This window comes from Lepisma saccharinum, chromosome 6, assembly GCF_977018435.1.
Source record: "Lepisma saccharinum chromosome 6, izLepSacc3.1, whole genome shotgun sequence".
Lineage (NCBI taxonomy): Eukaryota > Metazoa > Arthropoda > Insecta > Zygentoma > Lepismatidae > Lepisma > Lepisma saccharinum.
Genome location: NC_139234.1, coordinates 34,631,802 through 34,645,991, shown reverse-complemented (window position 1 = coordinate 34,645,991; position 14,190 = coordinate 34,631,802). Strand labels below are relative to the sequence as shown.

The window sequence follows — 14,190 nt, the reverse complement described above, 5'->3', positions numbered from 1 at the left end:
ACAGGACACTTCCTGGGCGTTTGTTACTATTTGCACATGCGACTCGCTTAAAAAGAGACTGCATCTGGATTTGAACGATTCGTTTCGTTCAATGTATAAGATCAAGGATGGTAAATATGTTTGATTGATTGATTTGGTGCTTTAAGTCCACTTTATGCATAGTAAGGCTAATTGGGACTGGACCTACAGTTTTAAGTGGGATCCGAACCACTGTGTGTCTCCACCGGGTTTCGAACCGGAACCCCTTGCTTACAAGGCGACGACGAGTAAATGTGTTAATGACAACGACGAACAGATGTTACTATACACTTTAAATCGGTGGTTCCCAATGTGTGTGCCGTGGCGCCCTGGGGCACCGTGATTAGCTTACAGGGGCGCAATGAAATGTTCCGATATTTTCACTGAATCGTTAGTCAATGCTATGAATGTTTCAAATATCTGCTTATTTAGTACTTTTTTTTTTTACATATAAAATGTTTCTGAATTTGAAATACGTGTTTAATTTTTAACTTAAGACAAGCAATCTTACAAGTAACTGAGCGTTGCAAGTGTTAGAGAGGGATACATTCTGGGCGCCGCGGTAAAGTCTTGAAAAAACTAAGGGAGCCGTGAAGCAAAGAAGTTTGGGAATCCTTTCTTTAAATGGTCGAAAATCAATCTCTCTCTGAACCATGGCTACGAGGAAAAATACGAAACACTAGGAAAGAATGAATACAAGCAATGTCATATTGATTGATACTTCAATCACAAGCATCACAATCGAGTTATTGTGGGCGGGGCGAGGGGACATTCTGTACAATACCCAAATATCTTATACTATATACATTTTTTTTTTCTGGACTGGACGCGTCCTCCTCTCTGTCCCGCTAACGATGCACATGCTTTCAATGATGAATAAATGTCGTTGGTTAATATGGTCGCTGTAATAGAAAGTAGATTGCGAAGTATGATAATCTGTGTTGTACATACCTGAGATTGCATGTTATACTAATTAGTTTGCACTAGCCATCACTAATTGTAAATACCGTAATTAAAAGGGTGTTAATTGAATAAAATAGTGTTGTATTACTTCAGATATAGCGTGATTTTGGGGGGAAATTGTTGAAAATAAGTTGAACTGTTATTCTTACTTGTTCAATATTGAAGATAAAGTTACAAGGGAGAGTAGTAAATCTCCAATCAGTATAAAAATTTTATTGTGAACACCCGTATGTGAACAGCACGCGACGCCACTGATATTAATATTGTATAAGTAAAAGAAATAATGAAAAAGGTGGAGATAAAAACATTAATACAAGTAATTTTATAACTAAATTATATATAAAAAACTAACTGTATGAAACTTAGAAAAATTGCACAGTGGTGTTTTAAAATCTTTCTGGTATACAGGATTTTAATAACCTGTTTTGAAGATTATCCAACTTGCAATTTTTGGTATTGTGCTTTACTAAATCACATAGCGGTTTTAAGGCCTCTGCATTTTCAAGGCTGATTATATGTTTTCATGCTGCTATTACAAATGGATTTTACCTTCCTTGAATTAGTTCTCTAATCACCATTACAATGGTCTATGATGTTATTATAAAGTCTGTGCAACTCAAAAATTATATATTTGTAAGCATTTTGTACTTTGTTCAATTTTTTGAAAATGAAACCAGATTCTTGATGTCATTATGAAAATAAAATTATGATGGTGATGTAAGATAAAAATACCAATTAACTCATTTGTTTATTTAATTATCTAAATTCAATTCTCGATTTCAAATAGCTAAAAAGAACGGGGACCAAGCTAAATTTAGGGGGGAGGCTGTGCTCTAAGTTCCACTTGGCCAAGGGTCTGCATGGGAGGATGCTTGTATGGTTCAACGTGAAGGCAACGGAACAGGTGGGGGGATGCTTTATGTAAATTTTCTTCTCTGGGGGAAGCCTCCTCTCTCGAGTACTGGTTATCTTCATCACAAGCTAAGAAGATAAGCAGACTTTATGGACTCTATCAGACAGTTTTGCAGAGAGAGTAGGCAACACTTTCTTGGCAATTGGTTACTTCACCAGTGCCTTCTATAAGTGAATGAATAGAATTAGAGTTTTTAGCTGCAAATAAGAGGAGGAGTACAAGCTGTGGGCACAGTTTTGTCACATTTGTTGCTTTACTCTCCAGTCATATACTACTCTTCAGCCAGTCAACATCTGATGTCCTTTCGCAGCTACAAACCAAGAAAATTCAGAAGACTGAAGGCATTCATGGCACTTACCAACTTCTTTTTGCTAAGATTGGTAATGCAATACCTGGAAATGCATCTTACTTCCCTCTTTTTACTGCAATTTTAACTATACATATCAAAGTAAATATTTCTATATAATTTAGATCCTTTGGCAGGCCCATAGCTAGAACTCATCTCCAGGGGGCTCATTGTTTGTCAGGAGGGACTTTTTCAAAAGTTTAACAGTATTATATGAAGTAAATTATGTGTGTAGGGGGAGGTGTTCATTAAGTTAATATAGGACACAGAAAATCTTGAAATATGTTAAAATACGTACAGTTTATTTTCAATATCTTGCACATACCCCTTCTTTCCACTCATAGATGAAGCCAAGAGAAAATATTCCTATTACTTTCTGCTACTTTGACTTCAGCTCGTAAATCAGATGAATGAACGTTACATCTGTTCTTTGTATTCTGTGAATTTAACCTTTATCAAGTTTTGAACAAAATAATACCTGTTGTCTACAATTTCACTCATCACTGCAAACCCAGCCCCCCTTGGACCCTTCCTGGCTATGGCCCTGTCCTTTGGATTGATCTAGAAACATTAAAATTGAAAACCTGTTGTTATCTCAATAACAGTGTAATAAAATAAAAACAATTCATGCATCAGAGCATATAAGTTTATTGCATAAAATATTTGATAGACTATATAATTAAATTTCCTACAACTCTTTTGTTAACCAGCAAAAAGCTACAATAATGCTCGAACTGTTGACTGATAACAATTTACAGCAATATTAGAAAAACATGATGAACAGGAAGGGCAAATAATGTAGTTATAAACAAAGATTTTTGTGCATTTAAATGCATTAATCTGGATAGTCATCCAATTAAAAATTTTGACTCAAGTGTCCTGAACAGAAGTGGGGTTTCAGTGAGTACATCTGAAGAAGGAACTGCAGTCAGTTTTTTCTGAAACAAGAAATATATCTCAGCAATTAGAATTGAAATAAGATATGATTATCTTACAAGCTATAAAAATATTGGTTATTGTTCTGGCAATGTGTCTCACAGTGATTGTTTCTACGAATATTTACTTGAGAGATTGAATCAGACGAAATTAATTATTTCAAAATCAAACAAAATAAACTGCTGAGTGCTTCTTGAAATTTAGTGAAAGACATGCAGTGATGTTTCACACTGCAATAACATGTATATAAAAAAGGTTTAACAAATGGAGAACTATTTCACAGTCGCATAATAAAAAAGGAGCAATTGAATAGAGAATTTCAATTATGCGTGGTGACACGGTACATCAATTTGTAGATATTTAACATTTCTATGAATGCTTCATTACAGTACAGTACATGCACCTGCATTGTGAACAAAGGTTTGATGAATTGTAATAAACTGAAGGGTATAATTTGCCCACTGACTCATGTATTCACATTGGCTTGTGTATACCTAGGTAGAGGGTTGAAGAAATGTTGACAACTGACAAACAAACAGATATTTTAAAAAATGCTGGAGAGAATATTAATTTATTCACAAGAGCCCTTGGAATTAAATAAAAATAAATCATGACAATCTCAAAGTGTGTCTAATTATGTCATAAGTGTGGCTTGTTGACTAATATATAATTAGGTTTAAATCAGTTGTCAACCGTTGGATCAATTTGAAATCTTGCAGTTTCCTCAGGCTAATATTATTAAATTAATTTGGTAAGAGCTGATTTTCATTGACATGTTGCATTTTGAATACTGAAAAATTCCATTCTCTTCAGAATATTTCTAGTAAAAAATATTTTTCTATTTGAAAATTGCTGTGTAAATTAAAATGACACATTTCAGGAGAACCTCTAGTAGGGTTACCAGATCACTATAAGGATAATGTAGGACATATCCCAAAATGTAGGACACATATCATTCACAGTAAATAATACACATTACTAGAACATGTCAGCAAATAATATAAAATGGACACATTTACAGATTAAAAAAAACAAAAAACAATATATCTAAAATACAAAATTCCCAACCTCGTAATTAGTACTGCAAACCATAAACTTCTTATTACATGTGTTTTCTGACTTACTTTTCATAGGAGTGACTTTTTCTAAAAAATCCAGGTTTACTCAAAATATGCTTATTAAACTCTGAACAGTCAAATTCTTTGAAATTATACTAATCCAGTACGATACCTTTCACAGACTCTGATAAATTTATTTCTCTCATCAGTCCATTGTACTGACATTAATGAAAATACTCTCTCAATAGCTTTGGTCTGTATACGCTCTACTTTGTAATCAAAATATTGAATTAGAATATAAATGGAAAAAAACCTTGTAGGATCCATGATTACCTCCAGCAATATAAATCCAAAGCAAGAAATTCCACTCATTGAACAGTGACATCAACAGAATGCGACATCAAAACTTTGTTGAGTATAGCTTCATTTTTTATTCTAGCACAACACACTCCCCCCCCCAAGTCAAAATAAATTAATTTTAGTATTGAGTTTTGGAGTGCAGTCCATAGACCTTTAACCTGTATGATTTTTTTCTGTAATTTCTCTTTGCTCAACTCAAACACACGTTTTCTTAATTCAAATTATGTGATGTTCAAAATGAACGGCATTTATGATTCTTTTCAAATTTTTCCCGGACGCCGGACACGAGGATAAAATATAGGACGTGTCCGGGACAAAGAGGATGTCTAGTAATCCTAACCTCTAGCAGCACTGTGTAATTCATGACAGGGTCTGTGGTGTGGCAGTTGAGGAACACTGGTATAGAGCAATACACCTTGTGCAATTTAGCCTTCAAAATGTGTCTGGTAGGTCACCATTACGGAGATGACATCAGCATGAATACTTGAACATCTGCAGAAAAGTGGTTGGATGTCTTCTCAACATCTATTTTAGGAAGATTGATTGATTTAGTTTATTTTACTTCGCATTTTGTGCCTCTTGGCTAATTTGCGAAGATGGGGATGAGTGATGAAATTGATGAATGGACATTCACAAACAACCAAGCCCGAGCTGGATTCGAACCCGGGACCCTTGGCGTCTCAGCACGATGTGCTAACCACTCGGCCACAGGGTCCGGCTATTTTAGGAAGAACATATTTCGCAAACTACCAGGTACTGCATACAAATGTTCATATACTGGTTGCATTTCTAGCTGGTGGCTGGGAAACAACTAATGAGTGATCAGTTGAATTCTCTTCAACTCACGTCGGACATTTTTAAGTCATAAGGCACCAAAAATTCCTGGTGGGATGAAACAAATGTGTGTTGGATACACAACATGTTGCTAAATGTACTGTAAAACGAGAGAGAGAGAGAGAGAGTTGATCAGCACCGTTACTGTATAAAAGTTGTACAAGAGTACACAAAGCTTGGAAAATTAGTATGCAAACACCCAAACACTGTACAAACAAGCTAATAAAAACAACTGACAAAAATAGACATACGCTTGGCAATGTTGTAAAGGGAGAACGATGTTATCCCTACAGCTTTTACTCAGCAACTGAGCTTGCTGACACTCATCGAGCCACACACCTCCGAAGACGATTGGTGGACAGATGGGTCATTCGCCAGTTAGGCCTGCGATCAGTGTAGTAAACTATTAAGAACAATGAAAGCGCTGAAGAATTTTTGGGACCACATGGAAATGAATCACTCTGTATTATTATTATTAATAATACAACTCATTAGCTCTCGCTTATCTATTGAGGTCTCACAAAGTACCATAGCTTCCACCTATTGATTAGGTTTGGGAGGGATCCACTTCCGCTTCTTCTTCTCCAGAACAGTCCTCACGGCCTGTGCCAGCTCCCAGTAGCATTTCCTCTGTTCTGTAGTCATATTCCGCCAGCATTCAGTAGCCTTCTTGCACTGCTCCAGGCAACTTTTGTCTGGATACTTCTGCGGAAAGGGTTAAATGCTAATACCATAGCCAAAGGCACATTTGTTATTATTTAAAATAGCAGTGGTCCATTGGATGTTACGGGCATAATTAAAATATCTTCTCCAAGTCCTTTCCAGTAGAATACATTTGGTATTCTTTTTTAAATAATTATGGATGATATGTTACAGGAAAATAATGTGTGTTAATTACATACCAAATTTATTATATTCATGCTAGATGTAAATAGAATTAGAAGCTGGAACTGTAATTTTGAAATGACATTGTTGTTACATGTAAGTGTAAATTAAAATGTTATTGAACAGGGAAAAAAAAGTAAGCGAGAAATGGCATGGTAAATAAAAAGTGAAAAGTTAGTGGGGTGTCTAACTGCCACACTGGATACTTTGCTTCAATTCTAGGGCTCGAAGTTTTCCACAGATTCCCTTAATGAGCGGCTCTGAGGTTGACCCAGATTCTTATCAATAGTTACTCGAGAGTGAACCTGGGAGGTGAAGGGAGTCAGAAAGTGGTGCTTATCACATCACCTTCACTATGGCTGGGATCGAAAACTTGTGGAGCCATACCTCCACTTCTTTAATGTGCCTTCAAGTCAAGGATTTTAGTTAAAGCTGCTTTGATCATCACACGAATTAGGTACACCTTTTGCAGTAAACATGAGATCTGGTTTAAATTTTTGTTTCTCATAGTTTTTTCCCTAGAAATTTATTTCTTCTGCTGAAAATTATTGGGAATATATAATTGAGGACTAAAAGTGGTAAACGTTGTAAGTGCCAAAAGCGAAAGTGTTGGGAAATCGCATCGTTCCGCACATCAGCCCGTAAGAACTTGCACACTAGTGACCTCTTTACACGCCCTTTGAATTATTTAGAGGGGCTACCAGCCATATTTCACCTTTACCACATTATAAAGCATGGCACATTTCACAGTTTAATGTGGAAAACGGTGTTTGAATTATTGTGGCACTTACAGCGTTTACCAATTGTAGTCTTCAATTAACTAATAGCCATTTGCTTCAAAGATGTGGAGTTGATACTTTATTTTGTGGACATTTATAATTAAAGTGTTAAGAGATGTACTATACAGATTAATGAAAAAATATTGCAGAATCACAATGAAGAAAGCTCCTTGTGAATTTCTTATGTAACTACACATACATTTATACACACAATGAATAGCCTAAACAGTTTCACAGTCCCATGAGTGACAAATATCATTATGGACAGGAAGATAGATACTGAGGTATTTTTCTCATTTTAGCCCTAATGACATGCCAGTGTTGCACCAGTATAAGAAACCGTTCACTGCATATGAAGGTGAGTATAGATAAAATTGATTGATGGGGACAATGAGCAAACAATTCCAAATTATTTTGTTCTCAATAATGTTTGTAGAATTGAGGTCAAAATATGCATTTTCATGAACCCAAGTAAGACAAATTTAAGTTTTTAAATTTAAGTTCCTTTTTTAAGAAGAAAAAGACTAAAGCAACTAAATTACAATTACAGCCAATGAAAAAAAAATAATGAGGAACTAACCATGTAATACATAATCCATGAGTACTAGTTATTAGGACCTTCTTCCAACTTGTTGCATCAAGTACATTCCTTAAATCAAAAAGCTAACCTATTGACAATCATACATATTTTTCCAGAGAACTAAATTGCCATTTTTTTGTGTGTGCAAAGGGAAAGGTGTTGATCAACCCTCTGCTCAATGGTTAAAAATCATTCTTGATATAGATCAGCCATGTCAAACTCGCGGTCCGCATGCGGCCCCCAGCATCCCTTAATGCAGCCCATCTTGGTCTTGGCCCTGCTTACATATCATGCATGCAGGACTATGCATGCAGTTGTCCTGCTTTTCCTTTTCTCATGAAATGAGCCTCAACTCATCCGAACTTCACCAGATTAATCTATTTTCCCTACTCTTGCATTCCACTTTCTGTCACCTATGAGTCTTGTTTCTTGATTGTGAAAGGGTTAGCCTTTCTGTTGCTGGAAAAGTTTGATAACCTAACCATGTCGCTGCCTAAGAATTGTGGGAGTAAGAAAAGGACTATAAAAGATAAATATGGAATATTTCAAGTTAAATGGGAGATTGCCTATTTTCGTTGTGAAGTGAAGAGTCAAACGCTTGGAAATGTGCCCTGACAAAGTTAATTCATTCAGAATATTTATTTGTCACGAAATACAGTTGCCGGCCTCCGTGGTGGAGTGGTTATCAGGCCTTTGAGTTGTGTTCTGTGCTAATGCTCATCGTCGCCATTAGCCAAAAGTGGCAGAAAACCGACGCTAAATAACATAAACCAAAACAAAGTCCAAGTTCAAAAATTAGAAATACAGTTGAAGAGAAGATTGACGAACAATTGAAAGTAAAAATTGCTGGTTTTGTGGGGTATTCAGATAGCTTTATTCATTCGTGAACAATTCTCGTTTCAATGTGACAAAACTCCTTGACATAATTCTTCTCCGTGACACAACTACAGGAGAAGATATTTTTAAGGAAGAGGAAGGCATTTTGCAAAGGTACAGAAGTTATAATTTTAGTCATTTTCCAACTTTTCTGGAATACCAAACTTCAATCTGTGAACCCGATTTAAGCCTATACTGGTTCAAAGTAAAAATACTGCATGATGAATTTGAAAAAAAAAACAGGTTTCAAAACTTCAAAGAGTGCGAAGGTAAATTTTCTTGTTCAGTGTCCACTTTCCTTTTGAAGTTCCAACATTCAAATGGAATTTAGTGACTTACAATGTGACTCAATATTGAAAGAGAAATATCACAATGTGGATGTTCCTGGATTTTTTTACACCTCCCAGAGCAGTATCCTCGGATAAGCTATTTTTCTGCTGGAATTTTAGCCTTGTTGGGTAGCCCTTAACTTTGTGAACAGCTGTTCTCCATTATGAAGATTAATAAAACATCCCAAGTATCAGAAATGACTGACAGCTGGCCTCCTTGGCTGAACGCGCTACGATGCCAAGCTTCCTTGGTTCAAATCTCGGATTGGGCATGACTATTCCTTGCAAGTGTCCCTTCATCAATTTCATCATGTCGTCACTCATCCTCATCGTTACGATTAGGAAAAATGCCAGAAAGGCAACTCAAAATAACAAACAGCAAGTTAAAGAATGGCTGACAAACGCTTATTGTTTGCATTAAGAGTTTCCTGCTCACAAAACATAATGCGGACATTGAGAAGTTGGTTTCTAAAAAATGAAAGGTGTCAAATATCTGGGAAACAAAACTAGAATTGTCCATATTCAGGTTTCTTGCCAAAATGTTTGCACAAATGTAACCAATTTAATCTTGAAACAAACATGTAAGATAGTATCCCTGCCCATGGGCATCCGGAAGGGTGCAAGGTAGGGGGGGGGGGGGCGGCATGGCCCCCTGGAAAATGAATGTGTACCTAAAAATTATATATTTCACACATAGTTTCATTTCAATCACAGTAATTTATGTTAATTATTATAAATTTGTTGAAGAAACATGATAATTTCAGACTAAAATAGTGTTTTTTGAGAGGGCATCACTATTTTGGAGGAAAATATGTGTCCTTTGACCCCCTCTGGAAAAAAATTACCTTGCTTGCCCCTCCCTGGGAAAAATCCTGCGGACGTCCATGTCCCTGCCTATGAAAAATATTTGTTTTATTTAATTTCAGTAAAACATATGAGGATTTTAATTAAACTACTTTTCATTGCTGTTATGCACATATGCAATCGTGTAAACTTTCAGTTCTAAGTAGGGTTGTATGTAAAGGGGGTGAGGAGAACTATTGCATCCCCCTTCCGGTTGCTAAGTTTTGGCACTTGCTCTCTATATAATTTATGATATTTGGTCTAGGAATTAATTCGTGCGCCTGGACAAGAGATGGCGTAACGAGCGTATCGTCCCACAGTTCCGTGTAGCCACACATGCGTTGAAAACTCCTGTCAGCGCGCATCGTTCGTAGTATAGGGCAGTTGATTGACGCGTCAACAACAGCATTTTGTAGTCAACTGAACATGGCGCAGTTCGTGCCAGATAAAGTGTTTTTGCGGGGTGTTCTACTTCATTACTTTAACATGCAGAAAAGTGCTACCGAAAGTCATCCTATTTTGGTGGAAGTGTATGGTGACCATGCGCTAGCTGAGCGAACGTGTCAGAAGTGGTTTGCACGGTTTAGAAGTGGTGATTTCGGCCTGGAAGACCAAGAGCGACCTGGACAGCCAAAAAAATTTGAAGACGAAGAATTGAGAGCATTGCTCGATCAGGATTCATGTCAAACGCAGGAAGAACTTGCAGAAGCATTAGGCGTTGATCAAACAACAATTTCCAAACGCCTCAAAGCCATGGGAATGATTCAAAAGATGTCACATTGGGTTCCACATGCACTGAAAGACAGAGACGTTGAAAGACGAAAAACCATTTGCGAATTGCTGCTTCAAAGACAGAAAAGAAAGGGGTTTTTGCATCGCATTGTTACTGGCGATGAGAAGTGGATCCATTACGAGAACCCGAAACGAAAAAAGGCCTGGGTGAAGCCAGGTGAACCAGGTCCATCACAACCGAAACGAGATATTCACTGTGCAAAGGTTATGCTGTGCATATGGTGGGTTATGAAAGGTGTGGTGTACTATGAGCTGCTGCAACCGGGTGAAACTATTAATGGAGAACGTTATCGACGACAATTAATGCGTTTGAAGCAAGCTCTGGCCAGGAAACGACCAGAATTGGAGAACAGACATGATAAACTTATTTTTCAACATGATAACGCTCGCCCACATGTCGCAAAACCGGTCAAAACCTATTTAGAAAATGTCGGATGGGAAGTTTCACCCCACCCGCCATATTCACCAGACGTTGCTCCTTCGGACTACTACTTGTTCGATTGTATGAATAACGATTTGATTGGACAGCGGTTCACTTCTTCAGAAGATATCGAAAAATGGGTCTCTGACTGGATCGCTTCAAAGGATGAGGACTTCTTTCGCCACGGAATCCGTAACTTGCCTGACAGATGGGCGAAAGTGGTGGCTTGCGATGGACAATATTTTTCTTAAGGTATTTATGTATTTTGTGTTTGAACTACAGCTTCAATGTGTGCGTAACAACCACACAAATTAATTCCTAGACCAAATACTATAAGTCTAATCACTGGAATTTTAGTTTTGGACTTGAAGGAGTTGAGGTTTCAAGATGTGCGGCCCGGAGAGTTTTGTTATTATTGTTATGCGGCCCTATTTACGAAGTGAGTTTGACATGCCTGATATAGATCGACCACAAGGAAAAGAACATTCGGTCAAAAGCGTTTGCACATCTTCCCTACCATTCTCGGGCCTTCGGTGCAGTCAAGCCAAGTCTGTCATTGAAAATCTCTTAAACAGTGTAGTTACCACCATTGGCAGGCTCTTTATACAGAAAAATCTTGACATTGACATTGATTGTACCTTGACCGGAGCAAAGCCTGACTGCTAGTGTGGATGCCCCATGACCATGAGCGAAGCGTGAGTAGACAATGACCTGAGCGTTGATGTAAATCAAGCCTAAGAGTGCCATGCAGTGTTACAAGAGGGTAAAGTCCATTCTAGGGAAAAAAAAATCCCCACACCATACCACCATCTCTCCAAATTGCAATGTAGGCACTACAAATGAAGGTTGATATCATTATCTGGGTATATGCCACACCCGAACCCTATCATCCGACCATCACATGGTATAGGATGATTCATCACTCCAAATCACACATTTCCACAGCTCCACTGTCCAGTGGCGTTGCTTAACATTCACACTGGAAATGTTTGGTTTATGGGTAGTTGCTCAGCTATGAACATTCCATTCCTTTCACCTCTCAATGTACAGTAATGATGCTGGCTGCTCTGTTAGTATCAGCATGGAACTCATGGTATGGGTGATTGTTTCCAACAATGCCTGGAAGTTTTCATGAACCACTCACTCTCTCAACACTTGACAGTCTTGGTCTGTCAGCATACACAGCCTATCTGGTCATGATTTTGTTGTTTGCTCCTTCATGCTTCCACTTTTCAATCACTAACAATCGATTTTGACAACACCAGAAGGGTTGAAATGTCCCTGACAGACTTTTTACTCATGTTGCAACTAGTCCACGTTCAGTCACAGAGTTCTGCTGACTGCCCCATTCTGATGGTACTTCTTATATATGAACACCATGTGACACTCTCCCTTCTATTACAGCGGACTCTGACATCCGTATGGTATCTAGACTTCAGTTCACTATTGAAATGAGGTGTCTATAGATACTTTTGATCAGATAGTGTCTATAACTGCAAAAACAGTAATTTATGTTCACCTTGCCATGTGAAGTAACTTCCATGCCAAAGTAACCAGGAGAAGTACCTAGTACCTAACATTGTGTTTCAAGTGATAACAGCTCCAGATCATAGAAATGTTTTACCTGTCTGATCTCAGCCATGAAGATAAGAAATGGTCGCTTATAGCGTGGATACTTCGGCTTCTGGAGCCTCTCCTGTAAACAAAGATAAACAAATTTCCAGTATGTTCAAACCAAGAAAATATGTACCGATACAAGTAGTGATGTATCTAGATTTTTGATTTGTATTGCAGGAGAATTACATATCACTTACTGGCTTCTTACATACGAAGAACAGCTCATCAGTTAGTATTTCTGTGCTGGAATACGATAGGAATTAGAGGTGAATGAGCGAAAACAGCTTAACATTTGCTAATACGTATTTCCTGTTTCAGATTACTGACTATATCATGTGTGGGAGCTGCAGTGGTTAGGGCCTCCCCGATGGCGCAGTGGTAGCGTCGTCGCCTTGTAATCAAGGGGTCCCGGGTTCGATTCCCGTTGGAGGCACATGGTGGTTCGGATCCCACTTTAAACTGTAGGTCCAGTCCCGATTAGCTTTACTGTGCATAAAGTGGACTTAAAACAACAAATCAATCCAATCGGAGCTGCAGTGGTAGTTGGTAGGGTGCTTGAATGCCATGCAGGAGAGCCAGGTTTGATTCCTGGTGTGGGTGATTTAAAGTTGGAATTTTTCCAGCCTTGTCCATGTATAAAGCCGCTCTGGTCCTTCTGAATTTCATCTTTTGCAAATATGTTGTCTAAGTAGGAAATCTAAGTCTGTGAGCAATGAATTTTACTTTATAATAGCAACTGATAATAACTTCTTCTTTTTATTAATTCTTGTTATTTAGCATCGCTTTCTGCCACTTTTGGCAAATCACAATTGATCATCACTTTAAAGCTAACTGTAACTCATAGTAATAATAATAATAATCATAAAAATTTCTTTATTTAGCAGGCGAGTTTCAGCCGTAGGCTGCTCTACCACCTAACCCTCATACTTACTTTACATACAGAATAAGAAGCCTGTCATAAAGAGAAATAACTAAATCAGTCAATTAGGTGAAGCAAGGAGGTTATATATTTTTTTATGGTAAGGAATCTGATTAAAAATGAACATCATGAAAGAAGATAAACTCATTGAATTCCAAAATTTAAGGTAAAATAATGTAGAAACTTCACACAAGCAGAGTTACTATTTCCTTAAAACAAGAATATTTACCCCTTTCTTTCGTTCCTCCAGCTGTGGTTGCATGTCTGTTTTTTCTCTTCCACAACCTATCACTTTTTGTCGCCCAGCAAATACGACAATCTGCATGTAACAATAATTTCTGGCTTTTTATTCTGCAATTGTTGAAGCAGAAAGAAAGGAGCATAAGTGAATAAAGAAAGCCTTTGTTTGGTGGGTAGGCCTGGTGGAAAGATATTAATCCCCTCCAACCTCAGTCCGTTTTCAAAGAAAGAGAACCAGGAATTCTTAATCATGCAACACTTTTTCCTTTGCTGAAATATTATTTTAAATATCTTCATGTGAAAAATCATTTCTCCATTATTGACTAGAGAAAGTGCAGCTTCATGAATAGGCCTCAGAGAAGCCTATCTCCCAATCCAGTTTAGAAAATTTTCATAAAGCATCCCCCACCTACTGTAGTTTCTCCATATTGATTCATACAAGCACCCTCCCCTTCCTCCAAATGTATCCTAAAACTCCACC

At 37.6% G+C, this 14,190-nt stretch overlaps 1 long non-coding RNA gene across 1 annotated transcript; it reads right to left on the bottom strand.

Moving 5' to 3' along the window:
- Window positions 1-5,956: 5,956 nt before the first annotated feature.
- On the bottom strand, window positions 5,957-12,624 carry LOC145989310 (uncharacterized). The gene is made up of 2 exons (XR_014441822.1): window positions 12,558-12,624; window positions 5,957-6,133 (listed from the first exon to the last, which is right to left on the bottom strand). It is a non-coding gene; the product is annotated as an uncharacterized LOC145989310 (long non-coding RNA).
- Window positions 12,625-14,190: the final 1,566 nt, after the last annotated feature.